The sequence below is a fragment of the Pongo abelii genome, chromosome 16 (assembly GCF_028885655.2).
Source record: "Pongo abelii isolate AG06213 chromosome 16, NHGRI_mPonAbe1-v2.0_pri, whole genome shotgun sequence".
Taxonomy (NCBI): Eukaryota; Metazoa; Chordata; class Mammalia; order Primates; family Hominidae; genus Pongo; species Pongo abelii.
In genome coordinates, this window is record NC_072001.2 from 14,236,398 (window position 1) to 14,257,385 (window position 20,988).

At 42.9% G+C, this 20,988-nt stretch overlaps 1 protein-coding gene across 17 annotated transcripts in view; it reads left to right on the forward strand.

Annotated features, from left to right (window-relative positions):
* Positions 1-501: 501 nt before the first annotated feature.
* LOC100456617 (E3 ubiquitin-protein ligase HERC2-like) overlaps positions 502-20,988 on the forward strand; it is a 52,641-nt gene continuing 32,154 nt past the window's right edge. For 12 of the 17 annotated variants that reach the window (XR_010137293.1, XM_063716364.1, XM_063716362.1 and 9 more), the window contains exons 1-4: positions 502-981; positions 1,580-1,682; positions 6,295-6,429; positions 20,557-20,769. The gene's annotated coding sequence lies outside the window, so the exon portion shown is untranslated. Of the gene's footprint in view, positions 982-1,080; positions 1,323-1,579; positions 1,683-6,294; positions 6,430-20,556; positions 20,770-20,988 lie in introns of those variants that run through there. The other 5 variants (XM_063716357.1, XM_063716356.1, XM_063716358.1 and 2 more) reach the window with 5 other exon arrangements.

The following is a 20,988-nucleotide window of genomic DNA, read 5'->3' on the forward strand; positions in this document are numbered from 1 at the left end:
CCAAAGTGCTGGTATTACAGGCGTGACCACCAGGCCTGGCCAGTATTTTTCTTAGAGGCAGGATCTCACTCTGTTGCCCAGGCTGGGAGTGCAGTGGCATGATCTCAGCTCACTGTAGCATTGATCTCCCAGGCTGAGGCGATTCTCCTGCCTCAGCCTCTGGAGCAGCTGGGATCACAGGTGTGCGCCACCACACCTGGCTAATTGTTAATTTCTTTTTTTAAGAGATAGGGTCTTGCTATGTTGCCCAGTCGGGCAACATGGGATCCTCCAACTCCAGGCTTTGAGGGATCCTCCCGCTTCAGCCTCCCAAAGCTCTGAAAATTACAGACGTGAGCCACTTTGCCGGGCCTACATTGTTTTATATTTCTTCAATTTTGTTTCGTGGTCGCTGGAGGTGTTTCTTTCTTGGATTCCCTGCCGAGTGCTTCCACAGCTGCTCCATGTAATCTGCCCAAGACTCTTGCTGCATTCAGTTGAACACACACCAGGAAGCTCTTCAGTCCCCAGCCGACCACACAAAGATCCGTTCTCATCCCCAGGGGAGCTGGTCTCGCCACTCGATCCCTGAACAGCTCCAGTTGGCGTGAGCGCAACCACCCGCGGCATAATTAAGAGCGCTGGGCGGGGAGAGACAGTCTCCTGTGGGAGTGCGGGCGGGCGTGCGTGCAACGGAAATCCCGCCTTCCGGCGCCCGCGGTTGGCCCTGGCCGCAGCCCGTGAGCACCAAGCAGGAAGATAAACGGGATTGCGGGAAGCCGGAGAGTCCGGAGGAGCCGCGAAGGGCTTCTCTTCCCCTTTGGCTGCGCCCGCGGAGCAGCCCCGTTGCGATTGGCCGTACGCGGGGGGAGGTAGTCCCGTGTCCGCCCGCCCCTCGGGCCTCGAGAGGCGCCGGGATCGTGGGCGCGGGCTGAGCCTGCGGCTGCTGTGTGGCTGTGTCCGCAAGCCGGCGGGGCGAGGCTGCCCGGCCCAGCGCGTCAGGTCCTGGCCTGGGACACCGGGGACGCCAGCTGCGGGGGCGGTGCGGGCGCGGGGCTGGTGGGCGTGGGCGCGGCGGCCGCACCTGGGCCTGCGCTGACCGTCCGCGGCGCAGCCTCCGGCCTCTCTTCGTCTCTAGGTGGTGGTGGCTGTGGATTTTTCTACTGGCGATCCTTTTGAGTAATTTGTTTCACGCACGTGCCCTGCTGTGGGGTAAAGCGGCAGATTTATGCTGCTGTCATTTGTCCGTTAACACGATGGACTTCCTGTCGTGTGTGTGTACTTTTTGGATTTGAGGGCAGATGACATTGTGACTTGGCCTCATGTGAGCGTCCATTCTCCAGGTCTCGCCAGCGTGGTGCAGAAACGCGGCACACCCTGCCTACCTTGGAAGGAGGCTTTCCCTTCCCCGAACCTCCCTCTCCCTCCATCTCTTCCCTCTTTCCCTCTCTCCCCCTCACTCCCTTCCCCCAGCTCTTCTCTCCCCTCTTTCTGTTCTCTCTCTGTCTCTCTTTTTTTTTTTCTGCATTAAACTTTTTCGGGAGTGTCTTTGTAAATTATTAAAAAGCGTTAGGTCTTCAACATGTATGTTTACTTGCAGGCCTGAGAACTGGGAGGAAGCTGGAGAAAAGATGCCCTCTGAATCTTTCTGTTTGGCTGCCCAGGCTCGACTTGACTCCAAATGGTTGCAAACAGATATACAGGTGGGGTTTGACATGTCTTTTTCTTGATGTGTTTCTGCTTCCATTAAATTTCTCGGGTAAGGCTTTTTTTTTAGGGCATGTAAGGGGAAGTCAGTTGTATCTTGCTATATTAGAGGAGCAGGTTTATTTCCTGTAACTTATAATGTTAACAGTCTTTATGGCTGTTTTTGTAAATTGTGCACGGCTGCCTTTTAATTAGTTTCTTGCAAGTGCACGAAACTTGAGATATATGAATAGGCAAAATTTTTTTCCTATTTATTATTGCTGGTTAAGAAATCTGCCACACTCCTAACCATATCAGTGACTGTTGTTACTGACAGTTTTTGAGCTGTTGAGTTAACTGTGGAGGGGAAAATTGGAGAAGTAAGTTCAGTAATTATGGCCTGTAGAAACTCACTCATTTTATGAGGTCTTGTGTTTGTGTTTCTGGAGAGATGAGAGTTAGTTCAGTTGAGCTGTTTGGTTTGTATTTGTAACCAATACAAGGACTAAGGACAATTGTGTTGAAACTGAGGTCATGATGTTAGGATCTTGAGGGCTGAAGGCTCCAAATAAATGGTATATATAGAATTCTATCTGACTTGAAATTTTCCCTTTCTGGACCTCCACATGCTGAGGCTAACAGTGTCCATATGACAGTGCCTTCCATGACAGGAATCAGCAACTTTTTTTTTTTTTTTTGGGCACATATCAGTGATTCACTCTGTATATTTTAAAAAGTTTTAACCTCTTCCTCCTAGCCCTCCAGTATTTGTTAATAAATTAAAACGTTCCCCGAAGTGTTTTCTGTGAAACAGTAGTTCCAAAAGATGCTCTTAGAAAAACTAAGTACATGGAAAAATCTAAACTATGTGTTTTATTCATTACATTTGATGAATTTTGTTGTTGTTGTTTTTTCCTCTCGAGAGGAAGTCTTGCTCTGTCGCTCAGGCTGGAGTGCAGTGGCATGATCCTGGCTCACTGCATCCTCCACCTCTTGGGTTCAAGCAGTTCTCTGCTTCGGCCTCCTGAGTAGCTGGGATTACTGGTGCCCTCCACCTCGCCCAGCTAATTTTTATGCTTTTAGTAGAGACGGACTTTCACCATATTGGCCAGGCTGGTCTTGAATTCCTGACCTCATGATCCGCCCCCCTTGGCCTCCCAAAGTGTTGGGATTACAGGCTTGAGCCACCGCGCTTGGCCCACATTTGATGAATTTTTTTGCCCTTTGTTCTTTTAAAAATCATGGTTAGAAAGCAGAGCATAATTGTTCTTTACGTAGATCCCAAGTGATTGGGATTTTTAGGGAGATTTTTTGGCACTCAGTAAATGTCTTTATTTTTAGTGTGGCATGATGTGTGTTTTTTATTATTAGAAAATATTTATAGATAGATTTATACATATTAAATTCCTTTTTTTTTTTTTTGAGACAGCGTCTCACTGTGTTGCCCAGGCTGGAATCCAGTGGTGCCATCTCGGCTCACTGCAGCCTCCGCCTTCTGGATTCAAATGATTCCCCTGTCTCAGCCTCCAGAGCTGCTGGGATTACAGGTGGCTGCCACCACGCCCGGCCAATTTTTGTATTTTTAGTAGAGATGGGGTTTCACCATGTTGGCCAGGCTGGTCTCAAACTCCTGACCTCAAGTGATCCGCCCGCCTCGGCCTCCCAAAGTGCTGGGATTACAGGTGTGAGCTGCCCACCTGGCTCATTTTCACTCTCCATTAGCTGCTTTTTTCCTCCATTCATTTCCTACCTTTCTGTGTATGATTTCTGAATTCAGTGTATTTCATGTCTTAACCTTCTGAATTGTTTGTTCTTTCATTTTACATGTTGTTAAGGAAAATAAGAGGCTAAGTGAGACTTATAAATTTGCATGTAGTTTCTCAGATCGGGATAAATGCTCACCTGTTGTAGAATGGGACTCTGCTCTTGCTTCACCCAGGATGCGTTTCTCAGTTTCTTTCTAGAGTGGGGCCACACCCTACTCCAGCCCTCCAGATGCAGCTCCCTGCTCTGATATGATTCCACCAGACTGTATTCCAGCTGTCCTCCCTAACCTGGACCTAGATATTTTCTTTCTTTCTTTCTTTTTTGTGAGATGAAGTCTCACTCGGTGGTCGGTGGTCCAGGCTGGAGTGCAGTGGCACAATCTCGGCTCACTGCAACCTCTACCTCCCAGGTTCAAGTGATTCTTCTGCGTCAGCCTCCTGAGTAGCTGGGATTACAGGTGCCGGCCATCACACCCAGCTAATTTTTGTATTTTTGTAGAGACAGGGTTTCACCATGTTGGCCAGGCTGATCTTGAACTCCTGACCTCAAGTGATCTGCCCGCCTCAGCCTCCCAAAGTGCTGAGATTACAGGCGTGAGCCACCGTGCCCAGCCCCTGGACCTAGATATTTTCTCATGACCCTTTCCAAAGCCAGATTTGCATCGATTAGTTATATGTATGTGATAGGTTTTTCTAAAGTTTTTTTTAGATGTTATCTTTTTACTTTAGTATAAAAGTGCTTTGAATACGCTGAATGTTAAATACATGTTTGTAGAATTTCATTGAAACTTTAATATTAATGAGAACCATTAACTTTTTGTGTGTGTGTGTGTGTGACACGCAGTCTCGCCCTGTCGCCCAGGCTGGAGTGCAGTGGCATGATCTCGGCTCATTGCAACCTCTGCCTTCCAGGTTCAAGCGATTCTCCTGCCTCAGCCTCCCGAGTAGCTGGTATTACAGGCACATGCCACCACACCTGGCTAATTTTTGTATTTTTAGTAGAGACGGGGTTTCACCATGTTGGTCAGGCTGGTCTCGAACTCCTGACCTTGTGATCCGCCCGCCTTGGCCTCCCAAATTGCTGGGATTACAGGTGTGAGCCACTGCACCCAGCTGATGTTTTTTTAATTAAAAAACTTATATAAAATTTATTTTATTGTGGTATCTAGTTGAGTAAATTTTGACCTCTATAGATTCATGTAACCCCCACCATCATCAGGATGGAGAAGTTTCATCACCTCAAAAGCTCCCTTAAGGTGCTCCTTTTTATCACATGTTCCCTGGGCTCCTACCCTGGCAGCCACTGATCTGTTCTCCATCGGTGTAGGGTATTCTTTTTGAGAATGTCATGTAAGTAGAACCGTATTTTAAGTAACATTTTGAAACCATCTTCATTTACTCCCAGTTATATGTTTGAGATTTACCAGTTGTTCTGTGTGTTAATGGTTCTTTATATTGCTGAATAGTAGTATTTCATCATTTGGATGTACCACATGGTGTTTATCCATTCTGCTATTGTAGGACCTTGTGGTTGTTTCCGTTTTTCTTTCCCAATTGTAATCCTGCTGTGAGCATTTCTGTACAGATTTTGTGTGAATGTAGTTTCCATTTCCCTAGGATAAAGACCTAGTAGTGTGAAAGTTGGGTCATGTGCTGAACTGTTTTCCGAAGCAAGTTAAGGCATAGTTTTAGATGGTCTTAATGACTTAAAAATATTGTGATCTAAAAAGTTTACCAAGGTGTCATCTGTGTTAAGAACTTGAAATGCACCACTATTTCTTCATTACACTTTTGTTTATTCTTTGGAAAATACGACTTAAATAGCACACAGTTTATTTGTTACCATAAAAATTCTGACTAAAGTTATATATGTGTATATACCTACATATAACTATATATAGTTATGAATATTAATACGAATATTGTATCTTTGAAATTTCATGATTCTGCCCTATTTATGCAAATGAAAACGGTTGGTAAATATTTTGCTAATTATTACTTGAACTGATTTTCTGTGTCAGTTTTTGTTCATGTTTATTTCAGATAACAGAGGGGTCTCTATATTTCAATATGAAAAGTTTTACCACCAAACTATTTCTGTACCTTTTAGGTGTCATTTTGTTTTCATCACCAGTGTTATCAAATTGTTTAACAATCTTATTGCTTCTAAATAATTTCTATTTGTAAGCCTACCTGTACACTATAATTAAATGTTAACTGATGTTTCTTATAGAAGTCATCTATACTACGTAATTTTCACTCTTAAGAAACTGATTTCAGTAGAATGGCTTAAAAATCCCATTAGGAAGTTGATGGAATATCATTTTGGAAGACATGCTTTAAATAATTTGATATATTGGTTTCTTTTCTTTTCTTTTCTTTTTTTTTTTGAGATGGCATCTCGCTTTGTCACCCAGGTTGGAGTGCATTGGCACCATCTCGGCTCACTGCAAGCTCTGCCTCCCAGATTCACACCATTCTTCTGCCTCAGCCTCCCCAGTAGCTGGGACTACAGGCGCCCGCTGTCATGCCCGGCCAATTTTTTGCATTTTTAGTAGAGGTGGGGTTTCACCATGTTAGCCAGGACGGTCTCGATCTCCTGACCTCGTGATCCACCCGCCTCAGCCTCCCAAAGTGCTGGGATTACAGGTGTGAGCCACCGCACCCGGCCAATGTTTTGGTTTCTTTATGAAAATTTTACTGGATCTGTTACAGATATGACTGATGTATTTTATTTTTAAGTTGTCAAACATTCAGTTCATGATGTGTGTTTAACTTTTCGGGGAGGGACATTTGCAGAGACTGACTAATGGTATGGCATTCTGAAAAGCGGTTACAGATTAAAAATTTTTTAATTCTGCAGATGATAGTGTTGAACAAAGTGGAACAAAGAAAGAAGATCTGGATGACAGAGAGAAAAAAGATGAAGAAGAAACTCCTACACCTGTATATAGTGCCAAGTGAATTCTGGACAGCTGGGTATGGGGCAAGCAACCAGGTAATCTTCTGAGTTTTGGCACTTTGGAAAGCTTGATCTGACACTCCTTTTCTAAATAACTTGGATGGATTATTAGTAATTTTTTGGTAACAATTTTTTTTTTTTTTTTTTTTTGAGATGAAGTCTCACTGTGTTGCCCAGGCTGGAGTGCAGTGGCGGGATCTCGGCTCACTGCAAGCTCCGCCTCCCGGGTTCACACCATTCTCCTGCCTCAGGCTCAGCCTCCCGAGTAGCTGAGACTACAGGCACCTGCCACCATGCCTGGGTAATTTTTTGTAGTTTTAGTAGAGACGGGGTTTCACTGTGTTAGCCAGGATGGTCTCGATCTCCTGACCTTGTGATCTGCCTGCCTCGGCCTCCCAAAGTGCTGGGATTACAGGCGTGAGCCACCACACCTGGTCTGTTAACAATTTTTAAAAATGTAATTTAAAAAATTTAAATATTGTGGTAAAATATACATACCATAAAACTTAACCATTTTAACCATTTTTATGTGCACAGTTCATTGGCATTAAGTATATTCACATTGTTGCCCAGCCATCACCACCATCCATCTCTAGAACTTTTGCATTTTCTCTGACTGAAACTCTGTATCCATGAAACACTTAACTCCTTGCTGCCCCCAAGCAACCACCATTCTACTTTTGTCTCAGAATTTGACTACTCAAGGTGTCTCCTTATAAGGGGAATCATACAGTATTTGTCCTTTTGTGACTGGGTTATTGAACTTCTTAGGTCTGTGGGGTTCATCCGCATGTGTCAAAATTTTCTTCCTTTTAAAGGCTCAATACTAGTCCATTATATATGTAAGCCACATTTTATCCCTTCATCAGTGGACACTCAGGTTGCTTTCGTCTCTTGACTTGTGTGAGTAATGCTGCTATGAACATTGGTTTACAAGTGTCTTGAGTCTCTGCTTTTAATTCTTTGTGTCTATACCTAGGAGTGGAATTGGTCAATAGATTTTTTTGTTTTTGTTTGTTTTTTTGAGACCGAGTCTGGTTCCATCTCCCAGGCTGGAGTGTAGTGGTGCAATCTCGGCTCACTGCAAGCTCTGCTTCCCGGGTTCACGCCATTCTCCTGCCTCAGACTCCCAAGTAGCTGGGACTACAGGCGCCCGCCACCACGCCCAGCTAATTTTTTTGTATTTTTAGTAGAGACGGGGTTTCACCGTGTTAGCCAGGATGGTCTCGATCTCCTGACCTCGTGATCCGCCTGCCTCGGCCTCCCAAAGTGCTGGGATTACAGGCGTGATCCACCGCGCCTGGCCAATAATGTGGTAGTTTTATGTTTAACTTATTATTTATTGTTATTTTTGAGATTAGGTCTCACTCTGTCGCTCAGGCTGGAATGCAGTGATGTAATCATAGCTCACTGCAGCCTTGGACTCCTGAGCTGAAGTGATCTTTTTGCCTCAGCCTCCCAAGTAGCTGTGACTACAGGTGAACAACACCACGCTTGACTAATTAGAGACAGACTCTCACTGTGTTGCCCAGGCTAGTCTTACACTCCTGGCTTCAAGTGATCTTCCTGCCTCAGACTCCTGAGTTACTGAGATTACAGGTGTGAACCACTGCACCTGGCAGTAGATGTAACTTTTTGAGGAACCAGTAAACTGTTTTCCACAGTGGCTACACTGTTTTACATTCTTGCAGCCGTATACCAAGGTTCCAGTTTCTCCACGCCCTCACCAACACTTTTTCTTTTTTTTTCCTTGTCTGATGATAGCCATCCTTTTTTGTGTGAGTAGGTACAGCATCTCGTTGTTGTGATTTGCATTTCCCTGATGATTAGTCATGCTGAGCATCTTTTTACATGCTTATTCACCATTTGTATACATTTACTGGAGAAATGTCTGTTCAAATCCTTTGCACATTTTTTTTTTTTTTTTTTTGGAGACGGAGTTTGGCTCTTGTTGCCCAGGCTGGAGTGCAGTGGCACAATCTTGGCTCATTGCAACCTCTACCTCCTGGGTTCAAGTGATTCTCCTGCCTCAGTTTCCTGAGTAACTGGGATTACAGGTACCTGCCACCATTCCTGGCTAATTTTTTGTGTTTTTAGTAGAGACGAGGTTTCACTATGTTGGCCAGGCTGATCTTGAACTCCTGACCTTGGGTGATCCACCCACCAAGGCCTCCCAAAGTGCTGGTATTACAGGCATGAGCCACTGTGCCTGGCCCTTTTGCCCATTTTTTAATTGAGTTTTTTGTTTTGGGTTATAGGAGTTCTTTATCATGGATGGAGTTCATAATCTCTTCCCTTTCTCCAACCCGGTGAAACCCATATATTTATTCTTTGCTTACTTTATTTTGTGTAATTAAATTTTTTAAATGTGTGATGCATTTTTGTTCCAATTAAAAATATACCTGGATTCTTATAAAAATGTATAGATGATAAAGATTTCACGTGACTGCCCACCCCAATTTCAGTTTTCCTCTAAGAGTTAGCCACTATTATCCCTTCAGTGTGGATATTCAGACTTTCTTTTCCTTGAATGGACATACCTGTGTAAATGTACATATATAAAAATAATTTGTGATGCCAGGCATGGTAGCTCACGCCTGTAATCCCAGCACTTTGGGATGCTGAGGTGAGAGAATTGCTTGAGGCCAGCAGTTTGAAGCTGCAGTGAACTGTGATTGTGCCACTACACCCAACCTGGGTGACAGGGTGAGACCCTGTCTCTTAGAAAAAGTCTGTATGTGGGGTTAATAATAGTACTACCTTGTAGGCTATTATGGGCTCAGTACAGTAGGCTAGGCAAAGTGCCTATGCAGTTATCTTGTGTGTAGTAAGTACCAGCATATACTACCTGTTATCCAGAAGTTTGCTGAAATGTGCCTTGTATTTTCTCTCTTTCCATTTTGGTCAGTTTTAGTAGAAGTTATCAGTTTAATTGAGTTTTTTCAAAGAGCCAGTTGTTGGTTTTATTGATTTTGTTTGTTTTGTTTTTCATTGATTTCTGTTTACTCTTTATTATTTCCTTTTTTCTGCTGCTTTGGGTTCCATTTGCTCTTCTGTCTCTTCTAGTTTTTTTTTTTGAGACACAGAGTCTCGCTCTGACTCCCAGGCTGGAGTGCATTGGCACCATCTCAGCTCACTGCAAGCTCCGCCTCCCGGATTCACACCATTCTCCTTCCTCAACCTCCCGAGTTGCTGGGACTACAGGCGCCCGTCACCACGCCCGGCTAATTTTTTGTATTTTTAGTAGAGGCGGGGTTTCACCATGTTAGCCAGCATGGTCTCGATCTCGCGACCTCATGATCTGCCCGCCTTGGCCTCCCAAAGTGCTAGGATTACAGGTGTGAGTCACCACACCCGTCCCTCTTCTAGTTTTTTAAGGTAAAGGCTTAGATCATTGACTTTAGATTTTTTGTCTTTTCTAACAGGTGTTCAAAACTATAACATAAAGTTATCTCTAAGCGTTGTTTAGCCACATTTCACAAATTTGGAAATGTTTATTTATTTTCATCTTCATTCAGTTGAAAATATTTTCTAATTTCCCTTTTAATTTCTTCTTTTACCCACTTATTATTTGGAAATGTGTTATTTCATTTCTAAATGTTTGGGGATTTTCAAATATCTCTTGTTAACAATTTCTAAATTAGTTGTAGTCAGAGAAAATATTCTGTGATTTCAATGTTGAGGCTTGTCTTAAGCCCCAGAATATGATCTGTTCTGTGGAATGTTTCATGCACACGTAATAAGAATGTGGCCGGGTACGGTGACTCATGCCTGTAATCCCAGCACTTTGGGAGGCCAAGGTGGGTGGATTACTTGAGGTCAGGAGTTTGAGACCAGCCTGGCCAACATGGTGAAACACTGTCTCTACGAAAAATACAAAAATTAACTGGGTCTGGTGGTGGGCGCCTGTAATCTCGATTGTGCCACTGCATTTTATTCTGGGTGACAAAGTGAGACTATGTCTCAAAAAAAAAGAAAAATGTGTATTTTGCTGCCCCGTAAAGCTTAATGAGATCAAGTTGATAGTGTTCAGGTATCCTTGACTTGAAATAATTTTCTGCCTACTTGTTCTATTCACTGTTAGAAGAGGAGTTGAACTAACACACAAGGTTGGATTACCACATTAGTTTGACGTGAATCTCAGAGATCTTACCCGTTCCTGATTACTTAGTAACTTTAAAGATACAAGTAATATCCTCACTTGTGTGCTCAGGCAAAGTGGGGAGAGATGTGGGACAAGCTGTGCAACTCCCCCAAGTCCGTCCTCTTTGAACCCCGCCTGAGAGATGAGACCTCTCACTGAGGCGTGCCGTCCCCTCACTGAGGCATGTCGTCCTCTCAGGTCTGTCGTCCCCTCACTGAGGCGTGTCGTCCCCTCAGGTGTGTCGTCCCCTCACTGAGGCATGTCGTCCCCTCAGGTGTGTCGTCCCCTCACTGAGGCGTGCCGCCCCCTCACTGAGGTGTGTCGTCCCCTCACTGAGGCGTGTCGTCCCCTCACTGAGGCGTGTCGTCCCCTCACTGAGGTGTGTTGTCCCCTCACTGAGGCGTGTTGCCCTCTCACTGAGGCGTGTCGTCTTCTCACTGAGGTGTGTCATCATCTCACTGAACAAGGAGCATTAAGGATGTGCAGTGTTCCCATTTTGTAGTCAGATGGTTTATACACCTTAGGGAACCTTTTCCAGGGAGCCATGTCCCATAAGTCTGTGGATTTTAGGTATGTTTACCAAACACAATCCTCAACTAACCACATCTTGCTAAAAACATTTCATAGATAAGGACTTTTTTCCTAGCAAATACTAGTCATTTATTTACAGAGAAGCCAGTCTCAGCATCTCAGCGTTCTGGGGAGATGAGCCCCAGTGACTGGCCTTTATTTCCCTGGAGTATCTCCATTGTGCTGGGGAGGCATGAAGAGCAATTTCACTGCTTAGTTCCTCTTCTGAGGAGAATTGAAATCTCTCATGCTAATTATGGATTATTTTCTTTCAGCTCTGCAGTTTTTGCTTCATGTATTTGAAAACTATGTTATAAGGTGCATGCAGTTTTTTTCTTTTTTTTTTTTTGGAGACGGAGTGTTGTGTGTCCCACAGGCTGGAGTGCAGTGGCGCGATCTCAGCTCACTGCAACCTCAGCCTCACAGGTTCATGGCATTCTCCTGCCTCAGCCTCCCGAGTAGCTGGGACTACCGGTGCCCGCCACCACGCCCGGCTAATCTTTTTGTATTTTTAATGGAGACGGGGTTTCGCCGTGTTAGCCAGGATGGTCTCAATCTACTGACCTCATGATCTGCACGCCTCAGCCTCCCAAAGTGCTGGGATTACAGGCGTGAGCCACCATGCCCAGCCAGGTGCATGCACTTTTAGGATTTTTATGTCATTTTCATAAATTTGACCCCCTTTATCTCCGGTGATATTCTTTGTTGTGAAGTAACCTTGGTCTGACTACCCTCTTTTCTTCTGATTTGGTGTTTGCATAGTGTGTTTGCCTGGTTTAGCTTTTTTCACTTTCAACCTTTGTGTATATGTAAAGTGGATTTCTTTTAGGTATCATATAATTAGGTCTTGCTTCTTTATTCACCCTGACAACCTCTGTTTTTTATTTGGAATCTTTAGACCACTTGGGTTTAAATCTATCATCTCTGGCATTTTCAGGTACATCTTTAACTTGTCACTCTCCACTTGCAAATGGTATTAATGCTGCCTGAGCTGCGGGGCAATGCTCTGACCACAGCTTCCTGCTTCTGACCTGTTCTTGGTTGGTTGTGTTGCTGTGTCATATGTCCAAGTGAACACCACGGCCTGGCTAATTCTGTATTTTTGAGTAGAGACAGGGTTTCGTCATGTTTGTCGGGCTGGTTTCGAACTCCTGACCTCAGGTGGTCCACCTGCCTTGGCCTCCCAAAAGCCACCACGACCGGCCAAAAAAAAAGTATTTATGTTAACCTACATGTTTATCATTTTGGGCCCTTAAGGTTTTGTTTATATCCCAGTTGCCCTCTGGTATCATTTTCCTTCAGTTTGAAGATCTTCATTTATCATTTCTAGATCTGCTGGCAGAGAAGTTTTTCAGTCTGTCTGGTTATCAATTTTGGCTTTATCTCTGACTCTACACAAATCACTTTGTCTCACCTTGGGCCTCTCATGTATAAAATAGGAGTAAGTGGCCGGGTGCGGTGGCTCACGCCTGTAATCTCAGCACTTTGGGAGGGCGAGGCGGGTGGGTCACGAGGTCAGGAGATTGAGACCATCCTAGCTAACACGGTGAAACCCCATCTCTACTAAAAATACAAAAAAATTAGCTGGGCGTGGTGGCAGGCACCTGTAGTCCCAGCTACTCGGGAGGCTGAGGCAGGAGAATGGCGTGAACCCAGGAGGCAGAGCTTGTAGTGAGCCGAGATCACACCACTGCACTCCAGCCTGGGTGACAGAGTGAGACTCTGTCTCAAAAAAAAAAAAAAAAAAAAAAAGGAATAAGTATAATATAATGTAAATAATTAAAATTATATAATATATATAAAATAAGTGAATACTTATCAGAGAGTTGCTGTGCAAATGACATGAAATAATGCACTTGAAGCTTCTAAGTCAGTGCCTGGCGCATACTGTTTGATAAACATTTGTTGTGATTTTTAAAATCTGTTGTTTTGCCTTTCTCCTTCTTTCCCCTCACCTAGCTATCAAAGTACCTACAGTTATGGGTGGGTAACTAGCCACGAAGTATACCTTTCTTGCTCAGATTAAAGCCCAGCTTGTTGACTCAGGGCAGCTTTAATGAAGAGGGTTTACTTGGAAGCCCTGCTTGCTCACAGGTATGGAGCTTTCGCAGAACCGACTCTCTACCTGGCAGCCTTGAAGGGGCTTGGATTCAAAGCATGTTCTTCAGCCACGTCATCTTTAGTCAAACTGCAGGTGGAATTTGTCGCTTTTAGAATAGCTCCTATTCCTTTCATTCCTTTTTTTCTTTTTTGCTTTTGCATCTCAACCTAAAAAGAAAAACACATTAATTTGAGCCATAGGAATTTAAAACTTGCTTTTTCTTTTGCTTAGATACGTTTGACTAAAACTTCCTTTTTCACAGGTTTATTTTTTCCAATATTTTATTATGAAAAAAAATACGGAAAAGTTGAAAGAATTTTACAGTGCGCACCCACATATTCACCACCTAAGACTGTGCCGCTGGCATCATCCCACTTGCTTTATCACTGCTCTCTCCACCTTTTCGTCCCTCTATTCATCCATCAGTCCCTCACATTTTTTTTGCAGTGTTTCCAAGGAGACCTCTGGACACTTGCTTATCAACACTGCAGCGTGTAGGCCCTCAGCAGGAGTTCAGAAGTGCACATTTCACAGTGAACCTTCTGAGAGTGTTGACAAATCACAGCTTTTCTTTTTGTCTAATGAAAAGGGCTTGCTGGCCATTGGGTGTTGTAATCTCTTAGGAGAGTAAACTCTTAGTGACTATCTAAATCATTCCTAATAATTCTCTCTGCTGTGTAAAGTAGGTCTAGGAGGACCCTCTCTGACATTGTTGTTAGCATAGGTTTTAGCTTAAGGTTTTGTAAATGCTGCTTATCAAAGTGATGAAGTTCCCATTTGTTACTGTTTTTTGAGAATTTTTATGCATGAGTATTGAGTTTTGTCATTTGCTTTTTCTTTTGTTTTTTTTTTTTGAGACGGAGTCTCGCTCTGTGGCCGGCTGGAGTCCAGTGGCGTGATCTTGACTCATTGCCAGCTCTGCCTCCCAGGTTCACGCCATTCTCCTGCCTCAGCCTCCTGTAGCTGGGATTACAGGTGTCCGCCACCACGCCCTGCTAATTTTTTGTATTTTTAGTAGAGACGGGGTTTCACTGTATTAGCCAGGAAGGTCTCGATCTCCTGACCTTGTGATTTGCCCGCCTCGGCCTTGCAGAGTGCTGGGATTACAGGCGTGAGCCACTGTGCCCAGCCTGTCATTTGCTTTTTCTAAATCAATTGATTTGTAATCATGCAATTTCTGTTCTTTAGCCTATTAATAGGGTGGGTTACATTGATTTTTGACTGTTGAACCAGCTTTGCATTCCTGCAGTGAAACTACTTGGCGATGATGTGTAATTCTTTTTATATTTTGTTTAATTCTACTTGCTAATAATTCACTGAATATTTTTGTGTCTATGTATATATTGTCCTGTAGTTTGTACTGTCTTTAGGTTCGATATCATGCTAATATTAGCTTCTTAAAATGAATTGGGAGGTTTTTCCTTTTCTAGTTTCCAGAAGAGATTGTTTTGAGTCTGTGTTAATTCTTTTTTAATGTTTGATGGAATTATCCAGTGAATTCATTTGGGTCTGGTAATTTCTTTTTTCTCGGGATTCTTAGAATTATGAATTCAGTTTTCTTAATAGTAGTTAGGGCTATTCAGATGATCTATTTTATATTTGGTGAGTTGTAGTAATTTGTATTATTTGAGGAATAAGTCCATTTTGCCCAAGTTGTCAAATTTATGTGTGTAGAGTTGTTCCTAGTAATTCCTAATTAATTATCTTTTTTGATATCTTTAGAGTCTGTGACATCACTAATGTTGGTAATTTATGTCTGTTTTTTTTTTTTTTTTTTTTTTTGGTCAGTATTGCTGAGAGAGGTGTGTCAGTTTTATTGATCTTTTCAAAGAAGCAGCTTTTTGCTTTACTGTTTATTGTTTTTTTGTTTTCACTTTGTTTCTACTCTTACCTTAATTATTTCTTCGTTTCTGTTTACTTTTGGGTTTATTTTGCTATTTTTTTTTCTTTTAGGTTGTCGAGGTGGGCACTTATATTATTGATTTGTTTCCAAGTTTCTAACGTACCATTCATTTAGTGCTGTAAATTTCTCTCTCATCACCCACTGTAGCTCTTTCCCATTCATTTTGATGTATAGTACTTGCATTTTCTCTCAGTTCAGAATATATTTTAAAATTTCCCTTGAGACTTCCTCTTAGATCCATGGGTTATTTAGAAGTTTTAAAGTTTAGTTTCTGAGAGTTAGGCAATTTTCCTGTAATTGTTCTCTTGTTGACTTCTAATTTGTCTCCATTGTTTGAGGGAACATATGCTGTGTGATTGTAATTTCAAAAAATTTGTTAGGTTTGTTTTATGCCTCAGAATATGTTCTAACTTAGTATTTGTGGATACTTGAACAGATTATGTATTCTGCTGTTATTGGCTGGAGTGTTCTATAAATTTTGATTGGATCTAGTTGATCGATGGTGATGTTGAGTTCTATATCCTGGCAGCCTTTCTGTCTCCTAATTTTATTAGCTGTAGAGAGAGATTTTGAGGTCTCCAACTATAAAAGTATAAATGTCTTTTTCTCCTTTCAGTTCTGTTCATTGTTTTTTGTTTCAAATTGCTGCATCTTAATGGTGTATTGACCAAGTTCTAATTTTGTAATGTTGCCGTCTGTTCCTGGTAATTATCTTTTTCTTTTTTTTTGTTTTTTTCTTGAGACAGAGTTTCGGTCCTTTTGCCTAGGCAGGACTGAAGTGGCGCGATCTCAGCTCATCAACCTCCAAACCCACCAGGTTCAAGTGATTCTCCTGCCTCAGCCTCCTGAGTAGCTGTGATTATAGGGGCCCGCCATCACGCCCAGCTAATTTTTGTATTTTAGTAGAGATGGGGTTTTGTCATGTTGGCCAGGCTGGTCTCAAACTCTTGAGCTCAGGTGATCCACCCACCTTGGCCTCCCAAAGTGCTAGGATTACAGGCGTGAGCCACTGTGCCCAGCCCTCTTGGTAATTATCTTTGCTGTGAAGCTTACTTTATTTGGTATTAATGTAGCCAACTTCTGCTGTCCTTTCAGTAATGTTTGCATGATCTTTCTTTTTCTGTGCTTCTGTTTTCAGTTTGCCTATTTGAAGTCACTTTCTTATGGACAACATGTAGTTGGATCATGTTCTCTAGCCTATTCTCCCAGTGTCTTTTAATGTATTCAGACTTTACATTTAATTTAATGTCATTATTGTTAAATTGAGGCTTAACACTGCCATTTTATTTTGTATTTTCTATTTCTTTTGTTTTTCATTTTTTTGGTTTGATTCTTCCTGGCTGTCTGTGGTTTACTTGACCATTTTTAGCATTTTATTTTGATTTTTCTGTAGTGTTTTAGAGTGTATCTTTTCGTATAGCTTTTTTAGTGGCTTTTCTAGGTACTATATTACATATAGATTGAGCATCTCTAAACCCAAAATCCAAAATCAGAAATGCCCCAAAATTCAAAACTTTTGGGCACCCCAGCATGATGCCCCCAAGTAGAAAATTCCATTCATAGGTACTTAGCATGAATTTTGTTTCATGCACAAAATTATTAAGAATACTATATAAAATCACCTTCAGGCTCTCTGTATAAGGTATATATAAAACATAAATGAATGTATTTCGACTTGGGTCCTATCCCCAAAATATCTCATTATTTATATGCAAATATTCCTAAATCTGATAAAAATCTGAAATGCGGAGCACTTGTGCTCCTGAGCATTTTGTAAGGGACACTCAGCCTGTGTATGTATGAACACTTATTAGATTGTACCTGGTGTTGTCATTTACTAGTTTCAGGGATATAGAAACTACCTCCCCTGACGTTCCTTTATGTTCTCCTGTTCGTAATATACTTGCCTTAAATATTTCATTTGCTTACATTGATAACCACATATGACAATGTTATAATTTTTGGTTGAACCTTCAGACATAATTTAGCAAAATCAAGAGGTGAGGGAAAAGTCTGTTGTATTTATGCATTGGTGTGCTTGTCATCTCCTCCTTCCGGAAGTTCCAGGGTTTTCTTCTTTGATGGTTGCCATTCTGCTTAGAGAACTTCCATTAGCCTTTCTCTTGGTGTGGGTCTTCTGGTGACAAATTCTGTTTTACTTCCTCTGAGAATGTTTTGCTTTCCTTTTCATTCCCGAAGGACATTTTTGGTGGATATAAGAATTCTGGGTTAATGGTTCTTTTCATCATTTGAAAAATATTTTGTACTTTCAGCTGGCCTCCATGGTTTCTGATGAGAAATTTGCTGTCATTTGACCTGTTAATCCATGATAGTTGAGGTACTGTTTTTCTTTAGTGGCCTTTGAAATGTTTTCTTTGTCTTTTGTTTTTTGGAGTTTGGTTATGATATGTCTTAGTTTGGATTTCTTCGGATTCATCCTGTTTACGGTTTGCTTACCTTAGATCTGTAGGTTTATGTCTCTTGCCAAATTTGGGAAATTTTAAGCCATCACTTCTTAGAGTACACTTTCAACCCCAACTTCTTTTTTTATTTATTTATTTATTTATTTTTTTGAGACAGAGTCTTGCTGTGTCTCCCAGGCTGGAGTACAGTGGTGTAGTCTCGGCTCACTGCAAGCTCCGCCTCCCGGTCAACCCCACCTTGTTTCTCCTGTCCCTTTGTGAGTTCAGTGACTGGAGTTGTTATAGTCCCATAGGTCCCTGAGACTGTTTTGTTTTTTGTTTGTTTTTCTTTTCCGTGGGGACATATACTTCTTTCTTTTCTTTTTTTTTTTTTTTTGAGATGGAATCTCTCCCTGTTTTCCAGGCTGGAGTGCAATGGCACCATCTCGGTTCACTGTAACCGCCGCCTCCCGAGTTCAAACAATTCTCCTGTCTCAGCCTCTTGAGTAGCTGGGATTACAGGTGCCCGCCACCATGGCCAGCTAATTTTTGTATTTTTAGTAGAGATGGGGTTTCACCATGTTGACCAGGCGGGTCTCAAACTCCTGACCTTGTGATCCACCTGCCTTGGCCTCCCTAAGTGCTGGGATTACAGCTATGAGCCACCATGCCCCACCTTAGGGGCGTGTATTTCTTCTGTGTTATTCACATTGGGTAACTTCTATCTTTTACATCACTGATTCTTTGCCCTTTTTCCTCCACTCTACTGCTGTGTCCATTCACTGAGCTTTTTATTTTGGTTATTGTATTTTTCAGTTCTAAACTTCCTATTTGGTTTCTTTTTTTTTTTTTTGTCTTCCTTTTCTTGTCTTAGGCTTTCTATTTTTTCATTTATTTCACATGTGTTTGTAATTGCTTGTTGAAGCCTTTTTATCATGACTGCTTTTAATTATTGGCCACATTATTCCCACATCTTTCATTGTGGTATTTCTATAATTGTTGTTTAAAATTTGGTTTTAGATCTTCCTGGTTCTTGGTATCATGAGTGACTTTCTCAATGGAACATGTTGTTAGGCGACTCTAGGTCTTACTTAAATCTTCTGTGTAAGTGGTTAAATCTTTCTGTGACCCTGCTCTGGCCGGGATAGGGCGTGCTTCACCTCATCGCTGGCAGCTGGAGACGAAGTCCAGGCTTCCCACTTTGCCTAGAGGCCCCTGGTTACTGTGAGGCAGGGGTAGGAGTTCTGACTCCCCAGTGGTGTCCATGGTTTGTGTATTTTCTCACCCACTGTTTTAGAATGTACATGAATGATGGACTGGGCAGTCAGGATTGCAATGGAATAAGCAGGAGGGTGTCAGGGAGAAGGGCACGTGGGTGCTCAAGGGCCGAGCTGCTTTCTTGGAGCTTTGGGGTTGTTTCTGGGCTCCGCAGCCAAGCAGAAGGGAGATGTATTATTTAAAGGCGGAAAATGCAGTGACTCTTCAGGAAGGGCTTAGCCCTTGAAGTGCTGGGCCAGCCTCCTTGCCTGAAGGGTGGCTCGGTGGCGATGCCCTGAGAAGGGCAGGGGCACTGCTTTACCTGTCAGTCTTTCACTTCTCCATCTTGAGCCCAGTGTGCAATTCAGTATTCTTCATGTCATTTTAAATAACTATTAGCTCTTAGCTGCAAAGCTTCAGCTCTCACATCCTACTGCTGGTGCTGGGCACAGTGTGCGTCACCCTGTGCCTTTCCAGGGAGTGGTGAGATGTGTCCCTCTCCTGCCTTCTAAGCCCCTCCCGTCCCGTGGAGAGCATATCCAGGGAATGGGTAGCCGGAAAACTGATGTCTTCTGCCCAAGGGGAGGCAGCCAGTAGGGGTGTTGCTATTACCTGTCAGGATCCAGGGCTGCGAGGCTGGTGACTGCTGGCCTCCAGGCTAGTAAGCAGCAGAGAGGCAGGCCCAGAAGAGCCCAGCTCTCACCCTGCCACTGGGAACTGTGGTGTTATAGGGGATTGGTGGGAGGTAACTTACAGTTCCCCTATAATGATCTGTACTCTGAGGTAGACGCATGCTTAATCGAAAGACCAGAATCCTTTGAATTATTTTCACTCATGTGATTGCCTTCTAGCTACTTACAAAACACTTCTTAGTATGGAAATTTTTGAAGATACATAGAAGTAAAGAGAATAATATAATGAAATATCACTTACTAGTTGGAATGTGTATTCTAACTGGTTACTTTATCTTCCTCTAAAATATGTCCATAAATGTGTTTCATGAGTCATGCGTACTGGGTAATTTTATCAAGACATCGTTTTTATTTTGAATTTGGTTTTTCAACATAAAAGTAATGGCTAGTGTTTTTCTCTGTTTAGGAGATGTGCTGCTGAAAAATATTGATTGATATTGACTTCAGAGTTCTGTGTTAGTAACTTTTTTTTTTTTTGGGGGAGACAGAGTCTCATTCCGTCACCCAGGCTAGAGTGCAGCAGCACAAGCTCAGCTCGCTGCAACCTTCCGCCTCCTGGGTTCAAGCGATTCTTGTGCCTCAGCGTCCTGAGTAGCTAGAATTCTAGGCGCGCACCACCACACCCAGCTAATTTTTGTATTTTTTTTTAGCAGAGAAGGGGTTTCGCCATGTTGGCCAGGCTGGTCTTGAACTCCTGACCTGAAGTGATCCACCCGCCTTGGCCTCCCAAAGTGTTGCGATTACAGGCGTGAGCCACTGTCCCGGCCAACTTTTATATGATGTTTTCAGAGAGGCAGTATGCCATGGTGGTTCAGAGTCTCTGTCATGTGCTTTACTCCTCTGTGTGGCCTCAGAGAAGTTGCTTAACCACTTGGTGCCTCAGTTTCTTCATCCATAAAATGGATTTACAACACTGCTTGACAGTGCTGGTTGTGAGGGTTGCCTGAATTCGTATGTGTAAAGTGGTTAAAACCGTTGTTGCCACATATCATGCCTTTGAGTACTACCTGTTGTCACCATCCATTTTCTCAACATTACAACAAACTGTGGCCACATTGTCCACAGGTGAGATGTTATCTTGTCTTGTTTTCTAGATGTGAATGAACTGAAGGGGTGTCTTTCTGTGCTGGTTAAAGAGCAGCAGGCCCTGGCCATCCAGTCAGCCACCACCACTCTCAGCCCCGTGACTCAAGCAGAGGCTGGTAATCTTGGAGCACTGTTTCATTGCCTTGAACCATTTTTCAGGAGAATGTCAAAGTTAAGTGGAAAAGCAGTGGCATTTCTCTGCCTCTTGTGGACAGAAAAAGGTAATATAACGCAAAGAAAGAATCCTAATGGGCCGGGCGTGGTGGCTCACGCCTGTAATCCCAGCACTTTGCGAGGCCGAGGCGGGTGGATCACGAGGTCAGGAGACCGAGACCATCCTGGTTAACACGGTGAAACCCTGTCTCTACTAAAAATACAAAAAAAATTAGCCAGGCGTGGTGGCGGGCGCCTGTAGTCCCAGCTACTTGGGAGGCTGAGGC